This window comes from Lactuca virosa, chromosome 5 (genome assembly GCF_052849685.1).
Source record: "Lactuca virosa cultivar CGN04683 chromosome 5, Lactuca_virosa_CGN04683_v6, whole genome shotgun sequence".
NCBI lineage: Eukaryota > Viridiplantae > Streptophyta > Magnoliopsida > Asterales > Asteraceae > Lactuca > Lactuca virosa.
The window spans coordinates 287,814,279-287,823,732 of NC_136430.1; positions in this window are offsets into that span (position 1 = coordinate 287,814,279).

Here is a 9,454-nt window from a genome sequence, read left to right on the forward strand (position 1 = left end):
AAGATCCATGAACGCTGCCGGGGCATTGGTGAGCCCAAAACGGCATCACCACAAACTCGTAATGCCCATACCAAGTCCTGAAAGCTGTCTTCGGTATGTCCTCATCCTGAATCCTCATCTGATGGTATCCCAACCAAAGATCAATCTTGGAAAACCATGACGCACCCTGTTGCTGATCAAACAAATCATCGATCCTCGGTAACGGATAACGATTCTTCACCGTCAGTTTGTTCAGCTCTTGATAATCAATGCACATCCTATGCGATCCATCCTTCTTTTTCACAAACAGGATTGGAGCTCCCCACGGGGAACTGATTGGACGGATAAACCCTCGGTCTAGCAGCTCCTAAAGCTGCGTAGATAGCTCCTGCATCTCGGGCGGTGCTAGCCGGTATGGTGCCTTCGCTATCAGAGCGGCACCCGGCACCAAATCAATGCGAAGATCAACCTGCCTCTCCGAAGGCACTCCTGGTAACTCTTCTAGAAAAACATCCCGAAATTCCTGTACAACCGGCACACTGCCCACATCTATCGTGGTCTCAACCCTCGTATCCGAGATATAAGCCAAGACTCTCGTACACCCCAACTGCAGAAATCTCCTTGCCCTCGCAGCCGAATAGAGGGTCGGCCTTTGCAAGGCCCTCTCACCATGTATAACCAGTTCTCCCCCACTTGGGGTTTGAACCCTCACTAACTGGCACTCGCAGTCGATCATGGCCCCATTGGCCCCCAACCAATCCATCCTGACAATCACTTTCAGCCCTCGCAACGGTATCGGAACCAAGTCAACGCGAAACCTCTCTCCAAGCACATTCAGGACACAGTCCTGATACACCCTCGCAGCACTCAAAGTGCGGTCGTCAGCAATCTCAACCACAAGTGGGGAATCCAAAGTTCCCGGCGCATCCCGAAACTTCTTGCTAAGCGCAAGAGACACGAATGATCGGGTAGCTCCCGAATCGAACAAAACATGAGTCGACATACCATTGACCAAAAAGGTCCCTATACATAAGCACAATGCACATATAAGCAATACAAATAAATAGAGAGTATGGAAGAATAAACACGTACCAGCCACAATTTCTGGCACTGCCCGAGCCTCCTCGGTAGTCAGCTGAAATGCGCGGCTCTTCACCGCTGGAGCATCCGCCTTAGCAGGGCGGCCATCAGTAATCCTCATCGTGGTGGGCGTGTACACCGCCACTGCTCCTCCACCTCCCTGCAACCTCAGACAATCGGCCTTTTTATGGCCAGTCTGGTTGTAGTGGAAACATATCAAGCCCTTTTTGGGGCAATCCCTGCTCAAGTGGCCTTGTTGGCCACATGCGTAACACCCTGAGCTAGTTGTACAACAAGCACCACCATGCGATTTACTGCACTTGGCACACCGGCCCCGGCCCTGCTGGCCCCTGCTAGAAGTGTTTGAGGTCTTAGGCTTTTTAGCCTGACCCACCACTGCCTGTGCCTGCTCCGGCTTCCGCTTGATGCGCAAGTCCAACCCCATCTCCCTCTCTTGTGCCTTCTCTACCATCTCATTTAGGGTTTTGCACCCTGTAAAGCTCACAAACTCCCGGATATCATCCCTTAGCATGGAATGATATCTCGTCCTCTGCATATCCTCATCGGTAGCATATTATAGGATCAACAATGCTTGCTCCTGAAACTTGGCGGTGATCTCCGCCACAGTCTCGGTGGTCTGCTGGAGCTCCTGGAACTCCCTCACCATCCGTTGCACCTCAATAGTTGGTTCGAACTCCAAGTCAAATCTACGAACAAACTCGCCCCATGTCATCTCAGCCACACCGGCTGCTCCCACCTGACTAGTCAGCTCGCCCCACCAGTCTCAGGCTCTGTATCTCAGCATACAAGTAGGAAATCCCACCTTTGTCGTGTCCAGGCAAGAACTCGTGCACTGGGCGTTCTAGATGTCCGCCACCCAGCTTCGGCTAACAATTGGGTCCCTAACGCCGAAAAACTTCGGCGCTCCACACGCCTTGAACTCCTGAAACGAGGGAGTTCGGGCCCCGATCTGGCCCGCAACAATCTCGGCTCTGAATGACCTGAGCCTTTCCTCCATGATCTCCATCATACCCTCCTTGACCGTCCCATAGATCACTGGGGTCGCCTCAAGGATGCCCTTCGTAACCTCTGTTGCAATGATCTCGCGCAACCTCTCATCAATGGGCTCTGCACCGCTGCCTGATCCGGATCCAGATCCTGATCCCGATCCTAATCCCTATGTCCCAAATCGTGTCACCACCATGCTGAACTGAAATGTCATAAACCATAATAATCAGGACATCTATATAGGGGATCTTCCCATACCGGTCCTCCTTAGAGCTGTCAGATCTAACATTGGTTCGGGTACAGGTACTGTGCTTTCAGTAGTACGGGCCCAATATTACCTTCCACACCTACCTGTACCTTTCCCCAAAGCTCTACCTGATAACTCCAATTCGTCCCAAAATAAATCATATACAACAAACCACTGCATAACCCAAATCCCAGGCTGTCCTAAGATTTGCTCTACCCACATCAAACAGACTAATCATAACAGGTTGCCTTTATACATGCAAATTATACACAAAAATGATCAAATAGACTTTCGAATAAGAGATTCTACCCTAGGACCACAACCAGATGAGGAAATAAGGCCAAATCAATCATTCTAAGGCTATAGGCTCCTAACCGTATACAATTTTAAAAGCATACACATAGCAAGTTCCATATGATTATCACAGCTCAAATATCAGTATCACATGGCTAACATATTGGGGAACTACTTACTTGGATCGGTTGATCACGCGCGTTGCGCTCTCCTCTTTTTCTAGTCTCAAAAGTTTCTAACTTTTATTTTTTGAACACAATTTTACCATTTCCTTAGTTTGAGTCCTCACACACCCGAGAGTATGCCCGAATCCCTCAAACCAAGGCTCTGATACCAACTTGTAACACCCCAATTTTTCAAAAGAAATTTTTCACTTTTAATTATCCAAAACACATTCCCACCATCCACAAAAACTAGTTACAATTGTTTTCAAAACCATGTCAAATACAACTTTATTTCAAAATATCAGAGTGTCCCATAAAATGCCCGAGTGAGAGTGCACGTCGCGCCATCAAGCCTTGCCCTTGCCCTTGGGCACTGATGTACCTGAAACAAATCCAAAAACTGTAAGCAAATGCTTAGTGAGTCCCCCAGAGCATACCCCACACACAATCCACATATCACATATCAAGTTAGCTATAAAAGCTACACATATCACATAATCCATGCATACTAACATATTAAGATGTCGTGGGCTCCCCCCAGGGTCGTATACCTTCATGTCATGGGCTCCCCCACATGGTCTTTACCTAGGAATACCATGGGCTCCCCCACATGGTCTTATATCCAACTGCCACGGGCTCCCCCCGGGGTCTTCCATGCAATAACATACATAATCAACTAGCATACCATATATCATAGAAGTATCTATCATACTACATAACACAGAGATAAATATATAAGGATGTCGTGGGATCCCCCTAGGGTCTTACACCATCATGTCATAGGCTCCCCCACATGGTCTTTACCTAGGAATGCCATGGGCTCCCCCCACATGGTCTTATATCCAACTGCCACGGGCTCCCTCGGGGTCTTCCATGAAAATATCACATAATCACTAGCATACTACTTAGCATAAAGCAAACTATGATACCACATATCTCTACTACAGCTAGTGTATCACATATCATAAAAATGGGCTGGCCTTGGTGCCTTAGACCCATTGGTATGGTGAGAAGACTCACCTCTGTCTGAAGAATCCGAAAGCTGCTCTCCTAACAGTCCGTAACCACTGGCACTGAACAATGACAGCATTACTTAGTGTTAGGATCAAACCCCATCTAAGTGGAGAACCCAAATCCCCAAGTCCCTCCACAATCGCCCAAAAGTCTTCCTTAGTTAATGGGCCCAAAGTCCATATCCAAAATCACTAATGGGCCTCATAGCCAAATAAAGCCCAACCATAACATCCATGGCCCAAAACAGATAAGCTGACCCACTAACCCCAAAACATGACCATTCCCAATGACTAATTGATGCCCAAAAGCTCAAAGGCCCAAAATATGTCCAAGTCCATCTGATGTGCGTACGCCTGGCGTACCACCCTGGTACGCGTAGCGTACTGAGTCCCTGAGCAGTACGCGCAGCGTACACTAACTTATGCCCAGCATACAAACAGATTAAGCACTTTCTTCCATTAAGTGCTTAATACTCAATGTTCTAACGTCCAAAACCATATCTAAGCTCATTAAGACGTCCTAGGGCATAAAGTTGGCAACTTTATGCCTTGCATGCTCTATGGGACTTAAAACTTCGTTCTTTACATTAGTAATCCATATAAGGCTCCAAACTCTTGCATGGAGTCTAGATACTCCCCAAGTTAGCACCTTTATGCGTCTATAATGCTCACAAGGCTCAGATCAAATCATTTCAGCCTATAGAGTTGCTCAACTCTCAAGACGAGGTCCAAAACCACCAAAAAGGACTATAAAGAAAACCCTAACTAGATCTAAAGAATAAGAAGGCAAGATAAGAGCTTTATACCTCCAGAAGCTCCTCAAGGTGAACTAGATACAGATTATTGAAGCCCAATGCCACTCCAAGCTTGCTTGTCAATTCCTTTTCTTGAATGGACACTAAAATGGCCACAAATGCACTCCTTAAGCTCAAAACACACTCTCTAATGGTTTTACGTTTTCAGAGGCGTTTGAAGGTGAAAGAAGCTGATTAGGGTGAGGCTCAAATGAGATAAGGATGCTATTGTGTTTTGAGGATTCTAACACTCCTATGGTGTACATGCAACCCTATAAACCTTGGATCCATGTTTTCTCTATTATACATGCAAATATTAACTATTCTAAGGTTTCATCCTAACTAGCATATTAGGAAGCACCTATACTACAAAGTTCTAGTTAGATGACATACCTTTTGATGTAGCTTGATGTCTTCAAGCTTTAAGAGCTTAGCCCCAATAGTGTGGAAGCCTCAAATGGAATCACAAATCACCAAAACACCTTGGAAGAACTTGAGAGAATATGTATGCACACTAAAATCGGCCCACTCTTATTTTCACACACTTGTGCCTATTTTGTGAGCCAATGACCCCTTTATATATTATGGAGGATTAGGGTTACATCCATGTAAACCCTAATACCCATGACCTTTCATTTACATAGGATCCATGGGTTAAAAGCTCCATGGACCATCCATGAAAGCTTAGCCCAACCTAAATGAACTTCGCCCATTCCATATATATAAGAGTCCATATTTAATTAGTTCTTTTTGATCACTTTTAATTCTAAATTAATTCTTGATCAATACTAATTAAATAATATGATTCCATATTAATATATTAGAACTTATAATATATTAATATAAATCATAAATATACTATTCTCAAAAGACTATCCATATAAATTATGTCGGTGAAGTGCAACCCAAATGGACCATGCCGGGTCGGATCAAGTACATACCAAATATAGTTATGGACTTAGACATTAATCCAACAGTCTCCCACTTGGATAAGTCTAAAACTATTATTGAGTATGACTTCAAAACCTAACTGGCAATCGTAGCTCTTAAAGCCGCTGTCGAACTCTGACCTTGTCAATGACTTGTCCATTAGATAAGGGATCATATATTCCTCCATTCTAGATATCATATGGACTGAGACATGGATTATAATCATTCTCTCTGTCCATTTGTTGTTTCCCGATTTTCGATTTATGATGACTGACTGATTGAACAAATCAAATCAGTCCTCGCTTGGCCAAGCACTCACATGTGTCATTGCTAAATCATCGAGGGGCCCACAGATATCGCTTTTATCCCGAAGGTAAAAGGAATGGATAAACTTCGACTCATATGGCTTGTTCTACTACTTGTTGAATCATACACAAAGGCACGTTTTATAACATCGAGTTACCAATGCGTTTTCGTGCAATCAATGTATAACTAACTCATAGTAACAACTCATATCTCTAGGTTTTAAGAATATAAGATATTATCATCTCATGATCACTCGTGATAAAATCCATGAAGTGATTCAAATGAGCGTGGATTGAATCCAATAGTCAGAACTTATGAGCACTCATGAGTGTTGTAGCACCACTTTGTCCACCAACTTGGACCTCTACAAACCAACCCATGACAGTCTTGATTCATATCTACTTCCAACATATGACCGACTGTGGATGGTTTGAATAACTTAATCATTCAGGAAGAGCGACTTAGTTATTCTGGAAGTCAAAACATGCAAAGTGAAACACAAGAATAAATGAATCAAATATGGTATCAAACCCTATGAATATAAATAAACACTTTTATTTATCACCATACTGATTACTCATTATTCATTGTTTCGGTTTTATCAACTTTATACTTGAATTAAAAATACTAGTTGTCCCATGCTCCAAGCATGTACACTATGTTTTTCTTAAACAATAGCTTTGCCATACACCAAGTATGCACTCTATGTTTGTCTATGATCCTTACTTTGTGAAATAAACCAATTGAACATAATTTCAATGATTCTAATTTCACACTCCCAAATCTTTATCGAAAAATGTGAGAATTTCAAATTCCTATCATTTATCAAAATCTGTTTAGATTTTAAACTTATATGCACTGACCCTCCTGTAATGAATATGTACAAAGTCACAAAGACTTGTCAACAGTCATTATAAGGTATTCCAATGGAGATCAACTCCATGGAAACTAAGTCTCATATTCAAAGTACATTGCTTTGGACATGCTTCTTGCATTAAGTTTTCTAATCTTACACAGATAACTTCCACCTATGGAGACAACTCCATATTCTCATTTTGACTATCACTTCTGAATAAGAGATCCCTCTTTTCAGAATATGTCAATATGGTCCTTCCAAAATTAGCACTATACTTCCAACTGTCCCTGAGCAACCAATCTTTGGTAAACCTCAGATTGTCCTCGACAATTGCTTAATCATTTTAGTCATATTCAATTCTAGACCTTTTCCCTTCTTAATGCCTCTGGGCATTTGGAAAAATTTAGAAATGACAAATATTATGGCACATGCAATCGATCCTGTACCCAAAGCAAATGGTACACGATTCATGATGTCTCACATAAAGACATGATTCTAGACTAGTCTTTTGCTACAATATTTTTATTTGCCATGTTTTCAAAATTTGACTATGAAGAGGGATGCCGTAATCATAATCGAATTTTGAGAACGCAATATATAGAATTTCCTTAAGTTGAACCAATCCAACATGAAATTCATATATATATTCTTGACTAAAGATGATTAAGGTCTCAATCTAAGCCTTTAGAACTGAAATGAAGTATATCCTCTCCCTTAATTATAGCAAAACAACTTTTTCAATCCCTGCAGCCTCACGAATTGAAACTTTTGTTTTCTATAATTAACATTGCTAACTTGCAACACTAACAATAATTATCATGCTCCCACTAACATGATGATTATTAGCATAACACTTATGCTCCCACTAGCTTTGACATGTACTCAGAAATCAGCTAGACTTCTAGAAATCAATACTTTATTGACTTTCTTACCAAAGTTCAGATTTCTGATACGAGATGCTTTGATAAAACTTTATCAAAATCATACACCTTTCCTTAGATAACATGCATGTGTGTCTAAACAATTTCAGAACTATGAAAAGGGATTCCGTAATCATAGTCTCAATTGTTTAGACCTTTTGCCATCTGCTTCAAATCTACTTGGTGGAAGTGTTTCCTCACCATCATTTTCATGAATCAGAGAGAAACCTTATGACCCTTAGATTTTATGGTGTATGTGTTCTTATCCATGTGAATCGTCAAAACCATAGTCACAAGAAAAGGATAATGACAAATCCAAACTCATATGGACTGAACTTATGCAATCTTAACTTCTTGCCACCTGGCAGTACAGGGCCTACCATTGCTTCCAAGTTGTTATGCAACCAATTGAGAACTTTCAGAACTCCTATGCAAAGCCAACTTTAACTGGAATGGGCACAGAATATGTCAACACGATAGGTTATAAACCTCAAGTCGTGTGCTAGTGAAGAACCTCAGGTTTTATTCTTGATTAGTTCTTGAAATTCTTTTTAGGATCTTTAAGACTCCCACTATCCTCTTGACATATAAGACTATCTTGCCAAATATTCAAGAGATAGTGCGGATTCTTTATCAAGACAAACACTTCACACAATTGGCCTTAGTTGGTCTTTGTTTTATCCAAAACATCACAACTTACCAATTTCAAATGTACAAGAGTAGGACACTTTTACTCTTACATTTGACAAGTGTTTTAAACATTTCTTTAAGATATGTCACTCAAGTTACAATCTTGGAGTATGACTCATCTTCCTGATCTAACCATTTCAACAATTCATGACTCCTCTTCTTAGTCATAAGAATGCACTAAGATGACCTTTAGAGGACTAATTGTGATATGATTTCTAAATCATTAAGATGATCACAAACATGATACTAAAGTACTCTCCCATCTTTTCAGATTTGAGAAACTTTTATCTTTCTGCCTAATTTGATTCTTCCCATTCGTTCTGCCATACATTGAGACTTTTCCAATGTTTCAGAATTATACTTAAACTTATAAGTATAACCATATTTACTAAACTTTAGTAAATCAAATAGTCTTAACGAGCTTTGTGGTGGACATGACCAGTGCACAAGAATGTGGACTCGATCCCTTTAGTCCTTCACTTGACTCACACATCCATGTGAACAAGTAATTAGTCTTGATTTTCCAATGCTTGAAAGTTCTCATTCATCATACTATTCAACTTGCATGATTCCAAGTTTTGGTCCAATTGAAACTTGGGTGATGAGGAACTTTCCTGATTTGGTAAATTTATACACTACCACAAATGAAAGAATCAAATCCATTTTCCAATATTGATGTCAGTGGAATCATATAAGCAACAATTTTCCACAAATGTCATTGTAAGGATACTTCAAATAAATAAAATTAAACAATTTTCTTTTATTTTAAAACTTTGCGGAAAAACTTATCCTTACAATCCACATGGAAAATTGTTGTTATCTATTCCTTAGCAATATATCATAACTTCTTAAGCAACTGCTCAAAATTCTGATGCGATCGAAATCCACCTTCGCGATCAGAATCAGCATATACTTCCTTTAATATTTCTCTCTATTCTTTGATTCTTAAAACATCAACATGTGACCCAGTCACATCATGTAATGAGGATCTCAGAATAGAACTTAACAGAGTTAGATAATGGGCTCTACCTGATGTAGAGTCAAACTTATTGACTTTAACATCCTTAGGTAAATTTGGCAGCTTTGCAATCAACGCCCCTTCCTTTGGCAAAATAAACATATGGACCCTTTGGTAATGGGACTATCTCAGACTTGGCCTTTCTCTTTACCATT